Source organism: Ailuropoda melanoleuca, chromosome 2 (assembly GCF_002007445.2).
Source record: "Ailuropoda melanoleuca isolate Jingjing chromosome 2, ASM200744v2, whole genome shotgun sequence".
Classification (NCBI taxonomy): Eukaryota; Metazoa; Chordata; class Mammalia; order Carnivora; family Ursidae; genus Ailuropoda; species Ailuropoda melanoleuca.
Window position 1 is genome coordinate 89,456,617 of NC_048219.1, and position 9,124 is coordinate 89,465,740.

General features: G+C 45.8%; 1 long non-coding RNA gene across 1 annotated transcript; it reads left to right on the forward strand.

The window, feature by feature from the left end:
• Positions 1-5,280: 5,280 nt before the first annotated feature.
• On the forward strand, positions 5,281-7,981 carry LOC105235013. Its single transcript, XR_002141594.1, has 3 exons — positions 5,281-5,330; positions 7,076-7,254; positions 7,949-7,981. It is a non-coding gene; the product is annotated as an uncharacterized LOC105235013 (long non-coding RNA).
• Positions 7,982-9,124: the final 1,143 nt, after the last annotated feature.

The window sequence follows — 9,124 nt, forward strand, 5'->3', positions numbered from 1 at the left end:
AGAGAGCAGAGCTGGAGCCCTGTGCCTACACTTTCTGGCAGTGCACCCAGGGAGGCTGTTCCCACTCCCTGGTCCCAGGGGAAGAAACCAGCCATGTTGCTTTAGGTTCTGAGGCCTGAGATCTCATGTAATGGATGCCAGATGCTTGGAGTTAAGGTGAGGAATCAAAACACTAGACCACCTCTGAATATGCAGGGAACCTTTCCCAGAAAGTAACTTCATTTTTCCATCTATCCATCTGTCTACCTAAAACACTTGTTTAGACCCCTCTCGGTGATGGGGATCCAAAGGCCAAAACTCCCCAGCTCTTGCCCTCAAGTTCAGAGTCTAGTGACATGTGATCACATGATTATAACACTGAGTACTCTGATGAAGGAAGCACAGAGAAGGGGTACCCAAACCAGAACTGGGATTAGAGAGTTGACAAATCTGGAACAGTCTCAGTGGGCAAAAAGAAGTAAAAGAGGTGGTTCAGGAAGGAGGTGTAGTAGAAGGCAAAGGTGTGGGGTGTCCAGGAATACTTTTGCTGGGGCAGAGACAGAGTTGGGGGCAGAGGCTACATAGCTTTGTGGCTGGAGGAGGCAGAAAGAGTCAGATCATAAAGTACCTTGGGGGCCATGCAATAGCATTTGGTTGCTACTCTTGGGGTCCTGAAGGGTTTTGAACATAAGAAATGGTTTGTTTAATAGAGAAAACACTGTGGTGAGGAGAATGCAGTGTTGGGGGAGGAGTGAAATCAGGGAGACCAGGTAGGCTTTGGACTGCAGTTTTCAGGGAAGAGAAGATGAGGACCTGGCCTAGGGCAGGGAAGGGGACTGGAGAGGGAAAGAGATTTGGGAGGTAGTAAGCAGGTACAATGGGTAGGACATTACTGTCAAGAGAGTATGGGGGGACAGGAGTCAATGGTGACTTACAGTGGCCTGACTTCGGCCGTCACTTGTTGCTGGTCGCTGGTGATGCTCTTCACTGGGTTGGAAAGCAGGAGGAGGAGAAGGCGAGCCGCAGGCCTAGGGCAGAAATGAGTTCAGTGTGGGATGAGTTGAATCAGTCAGAGATAGGGTGCTGGAGCTGAGGGTTCATCAGGTCTTAAGGTGGAAATCTGGAAATCTTCCAGACATAAGTCTTAGGTAAAAAGTGGAGAGTAATGGACTTGAGTGGTGTGTATGAAGTAGATTCTAAAGAGAGATGGAGAGGAATAGAAAAAGTTGCATCAAGGACAGGAGGCCTATGTCAAAGACATGAAGCAAAGTAGAAAGAAAGTGTTCCAGGAGTTGGCATGGCTGGCCCCAGAGATAGCAGATTTTGAAGAACAGAAGTCAGAATGAAGTGGGGAAGAGTAAATGGGGGTCAAGGAAAACATGAAGGCATCTTTTGCAGTAAGTTTGGCTAAGAAGGTAACAAGGAGAGAGAGGGAAGGGAAAGGGAGAGGCCAGGGAAGAAGCATTGTTTTAGAATGGGAAGGGCTTGATGTACTCAGGCCTGGGGGTGGGGGGGCAGTCAGTAGAGAGAAAGGTTGAACAAAGGCTGTGTCTCCATCTCAGTGGGTCCCAGAGGGGCCTCTGGGCTTCAAGGGCACAGGGCACCCCAGGTCCTGTGGGTAAGGCAGTCTCCCAGGGAAATGGCTGCCATGCTCCACATCTGTGCCCCTCCTGTGTGCCCCACCCAGTCCTCAGCTCCTTCATACTCCACCAGAGACCTTGTTGGGTCTTTGCTCTCACAGGTGGCCCCAGCTGGCAGAAGAGCTGCCTTGGAATCCAGCCCAACCTCCTCTTGTCCCCAAGGCTTCAGCCTTCCCTCAGCAGCAGGAAGTTTTCTTTGGGTCTTTGCTGCCAGCAGTGGAGGAGGGTGGGACAAGGCAGGCACAGGGTAGGGCAGAAGCCTCAGGCCTTGTTTCTGAGCCAGGCAGGGGGCGGGGCTAACCTAGCTAGGGCCTATGGCCTGGCTGCCACCTGGTGTTGAGAGCTGGATATATATAGCAGGAGAGCCTCTACCAAGCACCAGCTCTGAGCTGGGGATAAAGAAAGAGGAAAACTTTCACTGTGCAGAAGCTTTTTGTTTTGATGAAGTCCAAATAGCTCATTTTTGCTTTTGTTTCCCTTGCTTCCAGAGATGTATCTGATAAGTTGCTATGGCCAAGGTCATAGAGGCTGCTGCCTGTGTTCTTTAGGACTTTGTTGGTTTCCTGTCTCACATTAAGGTCTTCTATTCATTTTGAATTTATTTTTGTGTATGGTATAAGTGGTCCAGTTTCATTCTTCTGCATGTTGCTGTCCATTTAACCACAATCAACAAAACTAAAAGACAACTTACAGAATGGGAGAAGATATTTGCAAATGACATAGCTGATGAAGAGTTAGTATCCAAAATCTAGAAAGAACTTATCAAACTCAACACCCAAAGAATAAATAATCCAGTTAAGAAATGGATAGAAGACAGGAAGAGATATTTTTCTAAGAAGACATCCAGATGGCTAACAGTCACATGAAAAGATGCTCAACATCACTCATCATCAGGGAAATGCAAATCAAAACCACAGTGAGATACCACCTCACACCTGTCAGAATGGCTATAATTAACGCAAGAAACAACAGGTGCTGGCGAGGATGCAGAGAAAGGGGAACCCTCTTATACTGTTGGTGAGAATGCAAACTGGTGCTGCCACTGTGGAAAAAAGTATGGAGGTTCCTCAAAAAGTTAAAAATAGAGCTACCCTACGACCCAGCAATTCACTACCACGTATTTACCCAAAGGATACAAAAATACGTCACCTCGATGTTTCTAGCAGCATTGTCAACAATAGCCAAACTATGGAAAGAGCACAAACGTCCATCAACTGATGAATGGATAAGGAAGATGTGGTATGTGTGTGTACACACACACACACACACACACACACACACACACATATGGTGGGATATTACTCAGCCATCAAAAAGAATGAAATCTTGCCATTTGCAACTATGTGGATGAAGCTACAGTGTATTATTCTAAGTGAAATAAGTCAGTCAGAGAAAGACAAATACCATATAATTTCACTCGTATGTGGAATTTAAGAAACAAAATAGATGAACATAGAGGAGGGAAAAAAGGGAGAGAGGGAAACAAACCATAAGAGACTCTTAACGATATAGAACGAACTGAGGGTTGATGGAGGGATGTGGGTGGGGAGATGGGCTAAATGCGTGATGGGCATTAAGGAGGGCACTTGTTGTGATGAGCACTGGGTGTTATTTGTAAGTGATGAATCACTAAATTCTATACTTGCAACCAATTTTACCAGGTATGTTAAATAACTATAATTTAAATAAAAACTTGAAATTTAAAAAAAAAAAGAGAAACCAGAAAACCTGTGGGGAAGTATTTCACATGGTGAAGATGAACAGTGAAGTTACTAGTTAGTCTGAGACCAGAGGCCAATAAAACTAACAGTGTGCAGTTACCTCTACTGTCTCCCATGTGACTCTCTGAGTTAGTTACTATCATTTTCCCTATTTTACAGATGGGGCTTATCCCTGGAAGGCTCAAAAGGTTTGTCCAAATCAGTAGCCTCTGAATGACAGAGCTGGGATTTGAAAGGGGTTTTCAGACATTGAGAGGGGGATGGGTGTGGGCAGTGGTGGGTGTGGGCACTGAATTTCATGTCAGGAGCAATAAGAGTAGTCTGGGCAGATGTAATAAGCATGGAGTGTGGAGGGTCTGGGCAAAATAAATGGTAGGGACCTGTGCCCTGTTGGCCTTAAGGTAGGGAGTGAGCCTTGGAGGTAAGAAGCCCACCACTGACCAGGGTGAGTGTGAATGGCCGCTGGGCTTGAGGAGAGGTTTGCCAGGGAGACAAGCCCCAGTAAGTCCTGCAGAGGAGCCAGGAGAGATGTCAGCTCCATATGTCACGGGCCCTCTGGAGGGGGACCTAAGTTGTGGCTGACAGGACACTTGATGACAGGCCCAATGAGCATGTGATCTGCTAATCAGCAGCTAGAATAGAAGACCCAAGATGGGAGAAATGTACCAGTGAGTGGATGGGGCCCTAAGAGCAGGTAACACCAGGGAAATTGCAGCCAGAGAAGAGAAAAATTCATCCAGCTCACCTGCTGGCAGGCACCAGCTAGGAAGGGAAACCAAGGGACCTCTGGGGGGTGCTGGTCAGGGGTGGGTGGGTAGGACTGTCTTCAGTTCAGAACCCCTAGTGAGAAGCACAGAAGTGTTTTCTTCCCACCTGCCTGCACCATGTTGGTAGAGGTGTAGGGGCAGCAGCTGGGGTCAGGTAGCTGATCCCTGCTAAGAGTAAGAAGGCAGAGTCTTGGTGGCACCTGCCAGCCATGCCAATCTGCATCTCCCAATGCTGCAGGACATGGGCTCTGTGCCTGGCACAGCTTCCCACTTCCACCACTTCCTAATTGCTCTTTTCTTTTTTCCTTTCAGTTTCTCAAATAAAGTTCCCTTTGGAAAAAAAAATCCGCACTCCCATTTTCTCTTAACAAGATGGTGGAATCATTTGCTCCCATGTAGGGCAGGTTAACTAAAGGGACAGAACATCTCTAAGGGCCCAGGGCATAGAGTTTGAGTGGGAAGGGGAGTGAGCTGACACGAGCAGATGGGGACAACTTGGAGAGAAGACTAGCAATGTGGGATCTGTCCTGATGACAATGTCACTGCCGTGGCAACACCCCTCAACAGCCTCTGTAATCCTGCCCCCTTCACCCTCCGTGTGTTCCACTAACCCCTCTTCCTACGCACACTCAACACCTCCTTGCTTTCCCATCCAAAAGTGACTAAACGGGTCACTTAGCAAACTAGATCCTATTGCTACTCTATCAATAACTATGAATCAGTGACTATATGCCCAACATTTGCTACTTCCATGCAGATTGCCTTAAATTTTTCTTTTTAATAAAAATTTGGCTATAAAGTAAAACAGGCCCACTTTGGAACAGTCAGGAAAGCATAATGAGGACAATGGCAATCAGGCTTTTTCATTAATTAAATTAACAACTTTATCTCACTTCTGATGACTAGTAAGTTCTTCCCACTTCTCTTCCCAGCCACCAAAGGGTCCTGGTCCTCTGGTGGCTTGTATACAGTGAGTTCTCAGTCAATATTTGTGGGGTGGCTGGTTGTTGACTGGCATGCCTAGCAAGCTCCGCATATCCTGTAAACATTTGAAACCATGGTGTGTGTTGGCGGTGGTAGCTGGTCTGTCACATACTGTCTGGGGAGCTGGCTAGATTCCACATAGACTTGTTTTTCCCAGGTTAACTGGTAGCTTTCTGTCATGACACCAAGCTGAGCCCTGCAGGAAGTGGATTTGGATGATGCTTTCGGATCACCTGAATGTGAGTTGATCCTGGTAGTAGTCGGTTTCTCCGCAATCGGATGGTGGGTGCTTACTGTGTGCCAGGCACTGTATAGGCTGCAGGGAATGTAAAGATGAAGGTTGTTAGAGACAGGACCCACAAACTAATTGGAAAATTACCTGATAAATGTGGTCCTGGAGTTAGATACAAAACCCTTGGGGAACAAAGGGAAATGGCTCTGGGCATGAGTCACCTAGGAAGGCTTCATGGAAGAGGCAGCATGAGAGTTGGGTCTTGAAGGGCGACTGGGGTATAGTTGCCTGGGGAACTTTGGGGCCAGGTGGAGAGAAGAGAGGCTGTTCTAGACCAAATGAAGATTAAGAGCAGTGATCTGAGGTATGAAGTCTAAGGACCTTCTGTGGCTTCCATTTTCAAATCTGAGCTGTACCATTAATAAGGGTGGCTGCTGCCTCAGAGACCCTGTGTGAGCAGCCATCTGCCCTAGAACTTTGGAGGGCCCTCTCCCTTGTGCCTCCATGCTCTTCCTTGGGTTGACCTACCAGGGAGCAGCCATGTCTGCTTGTGTTGTCAGGCCCAGCTTCAATGCCTCTTTCCCTGAAGCCTCTGGGATTGTTGAGACAGATGTGACTGCTCCCACTTCTGGACTCTCACTGCACCCCATCCTTACTGCTGTCATGTCCCCTTACACAGCAATTGTCTCTGTTTTAGGGTTTGGTTTTCTTCACTAGACTATGTGCTCCTTAGGCAGGAAATGTTCTTGGTTCATGCCTGCAGTCCTAGCATCTGGCATCAGACCTCACAGAAAACACACACTCAATAAATGTTTAATTCTTTAGCTTGTTCTGTGAACACATCCCACTCACTCATCAGACCCTGGCTCAGTTCCCCAACTAACCTCATTAGGGATTAAGGTAGGGCCCTCTGCAGTTTGCTGCAGGGTGAGAAGGTTCAGAGTAGATTACCCTCATCAACCTTAATTAGTGCTTTATTGAGAAGGTCACAATTGAGGCTTATGTAACAAGAGCCCATTACTTAATTGATTAAAACAGGTTTTCAGTTGGCAGCTTGACAAGTGCATACTGCACAGCCTCTCCCACTCCACCTACAGGGCTGGTAAGTGACAGATTTGGGTGGCAAATGCTTGGAATGCCTTGAAGATCCTGCTCAAGCCAGCCAGCTGGGTGCTACTGGGATAGGGAAGACACTGGTGACAAATGTGACCTGATTACTGAGAGACCTTTGTTCCTAGGATGGGCCTTGGGAGGCTGACCAGTTGCTGAACTGGCTGTCAAACAGCCCACCTGGGACTGGGAGAAGATGAAAAGCATGTCTCCTTGGTCTTGTCTTGTTGCATCATTTACCCCATTTGGGAACATGCACCTTGACTTTTCTACTAATGGCCAGTTGAAGAATCAGAACATTGATATAAATCTCTATTTCCTATAATGGAGTTTTGTGATGAAGCCCTACCAAGGAAGAGTGGATGGATGAATGGATAAGCAGAAGGGTGGGATATATGGATAGGGACATAGTAAATCATCAAATGGATAAACAGATAGATAATAGAACAGGTGGATGGATTTATTGGATGGATGGGTGGGAAGTCAACCCGTGCTCATGGCCCCCCTAAGGTCATAAAGTCATCTAGTTATTGGTGGCAGTGCTGGCAGATGCTGCGCCAGTAGTACCTTAGTTTCTGAAGGCTTGCTGTGAATAGTTGAAGAGCTAAATATAAAGAGATAATGCTTACATTTATTTTTCAGGCAATAGCAATAAATTCAATGCAGCTGATGCATCTTCAAAGATTCACTACAGTCCAAGACTTTCAAGCATGAAGATATCTTCATCTTCCCCTCTCAGAATTGGCGGGGAAGCCAAATAGGACCGAGTGAAATAACCTGCAAATAGAACACCTTAAGAAAAGCACACCTATAAAAATAAGGTACCAAACAATAAAACAACACTGCAAACAGTTTGGCAAATGGAGAACAAAGAATCACCTTCATAAACCAATCATTGTAGAGCAAGCCTTGTTGTTTTGTGTGGCTGTGGTTCTGCACAGGAACCATACATAGCTGCGATCGTCATGCTCATGACTACCTCTGTACCCTACTTTCTCCACCTCACATGATGTCATGAACATTTTTCTATGTTGCCACATAGCCTTTATAATTACTTTAAATGACTATAAAATATTCCATTCTCTATGCTACTGCTCAATATTTAGGTTTCTTGTATTTTTTTCCTTTGCTCATTTTCATGAATTAACAAATGTTATTTCACCTGGTGCCTGGCAAAATGTATACACTTAATAGGTGCTTTATTTCCTTCCCATCTCTCTCCTTTATATATCTTCATATTTAGGCTTTTCCTTAGGAAAAATTTCTTAAAATAAATATTAGTTCAAGAGTTTAAACAATTGTATGGCTGTTCATGCATATGGCTGCCATGTTGCTTTATTAATAACCATGATGATAATATAAATAGCTCCACAATTACACATATTATCTCATAAAATCCTCTCAACATCTCTAAGGGGTAGCCATTACCCCATTTTTGATGAGAAAGGAGAAGCCCACATATTTAAGTAATTTGTCCAACATCAATATCTGTTATGTTTTCTTCTTTCTTTTCAGGGACTGGTACAGTGTCTGGCACACAGAATGGCTTCAATAAATATTTGCTGAATGAAGTCCACAGGTGGGAGTGCCATGATTTACTTCAAAGCTTGTACTTTTTCCCTTAAATCTTGCCAGCTGGCTTCCGACATTTATTTGGGTGGGGGTAAGGTACTGCCTTCCCTTTTAATTAAGGACTCAGACTTAGTGAAACACCCATTCAAGCTTAGGGCAAACATGTGAGAGCAAATGATGTGCTGTGAGTGGGAGTTTAGGACCCTAATTGTAGTAAGCCTAGAACTGTACCTGCCTGACTTTTTCCTGAGGTCAACCATGCACAGCTATCGTATAGTTTTAAAAACAATGCCATAGGAGAGTGGTCCTAAGTGCTTGGTAGCCGCATCGAATTCAGAGGGTTTGTTGTTGTCTGTGGCTGTGTGACCTGATTACACATTTATAGAAATGCTGTACTCATTGGGATCACACTCTAACATCCAACTGTACATGCTGAGAAGGCAGAATGGCCTTGAGCCCTATCCTTCCTAGTTTCAGAGGATGTATCCCAAAGAGCACCAGCCCCAAGAATCTTGAGTGGGAGTCATTTCCTCAGGTTGTGGCTTCCTGGCATAGGGCAGGAACCTATATCCTATTTCTGTTGCATAGGATGAGTGTTTTGAGCATCAGAATGGTTCTTTAGAGACCCTTTAAAGAATAAGGTCTGTACACGGATGTTGCCTGGCTAGGCAGAGGGCTGGAGAGTTCAATGATAGAGCTTGCCTCAGTGCTATGAAGAAGACCCAACATGGTAGGGCTTCCTGTGTGATGTGTATGTATGTGTGTGTGTGTGAGAGAGAGAGAGAGAGAGTGTGTGTGTGTGTGTGTGTGTCTGTGTGTGTGTGTGTGTGTGTGTACCTAGGGATCTAAAGCCCCATGGCAGTGCTTGAAAGGTTCTGCATCTCTCCAGATAGGAGTCACTGCCCCTTCAGCGTGGCCTGTCATGGGGGAACTGAGTCCTCCACTTGGTTCCGGAAGATCAGAGTTGACTCTGCCCATGCCTTCTCTGAGAAGGGTCAAGGGTTTGGAAAGCCAGCTTCATCTTAGTCATTGGCTCATGGTCATCTTGCCAGGATAAATTGAGTCCACTTTATTCAACACGTGTTTATCAAGCTCAAGCTATGTGCCAAACCCTAGTCT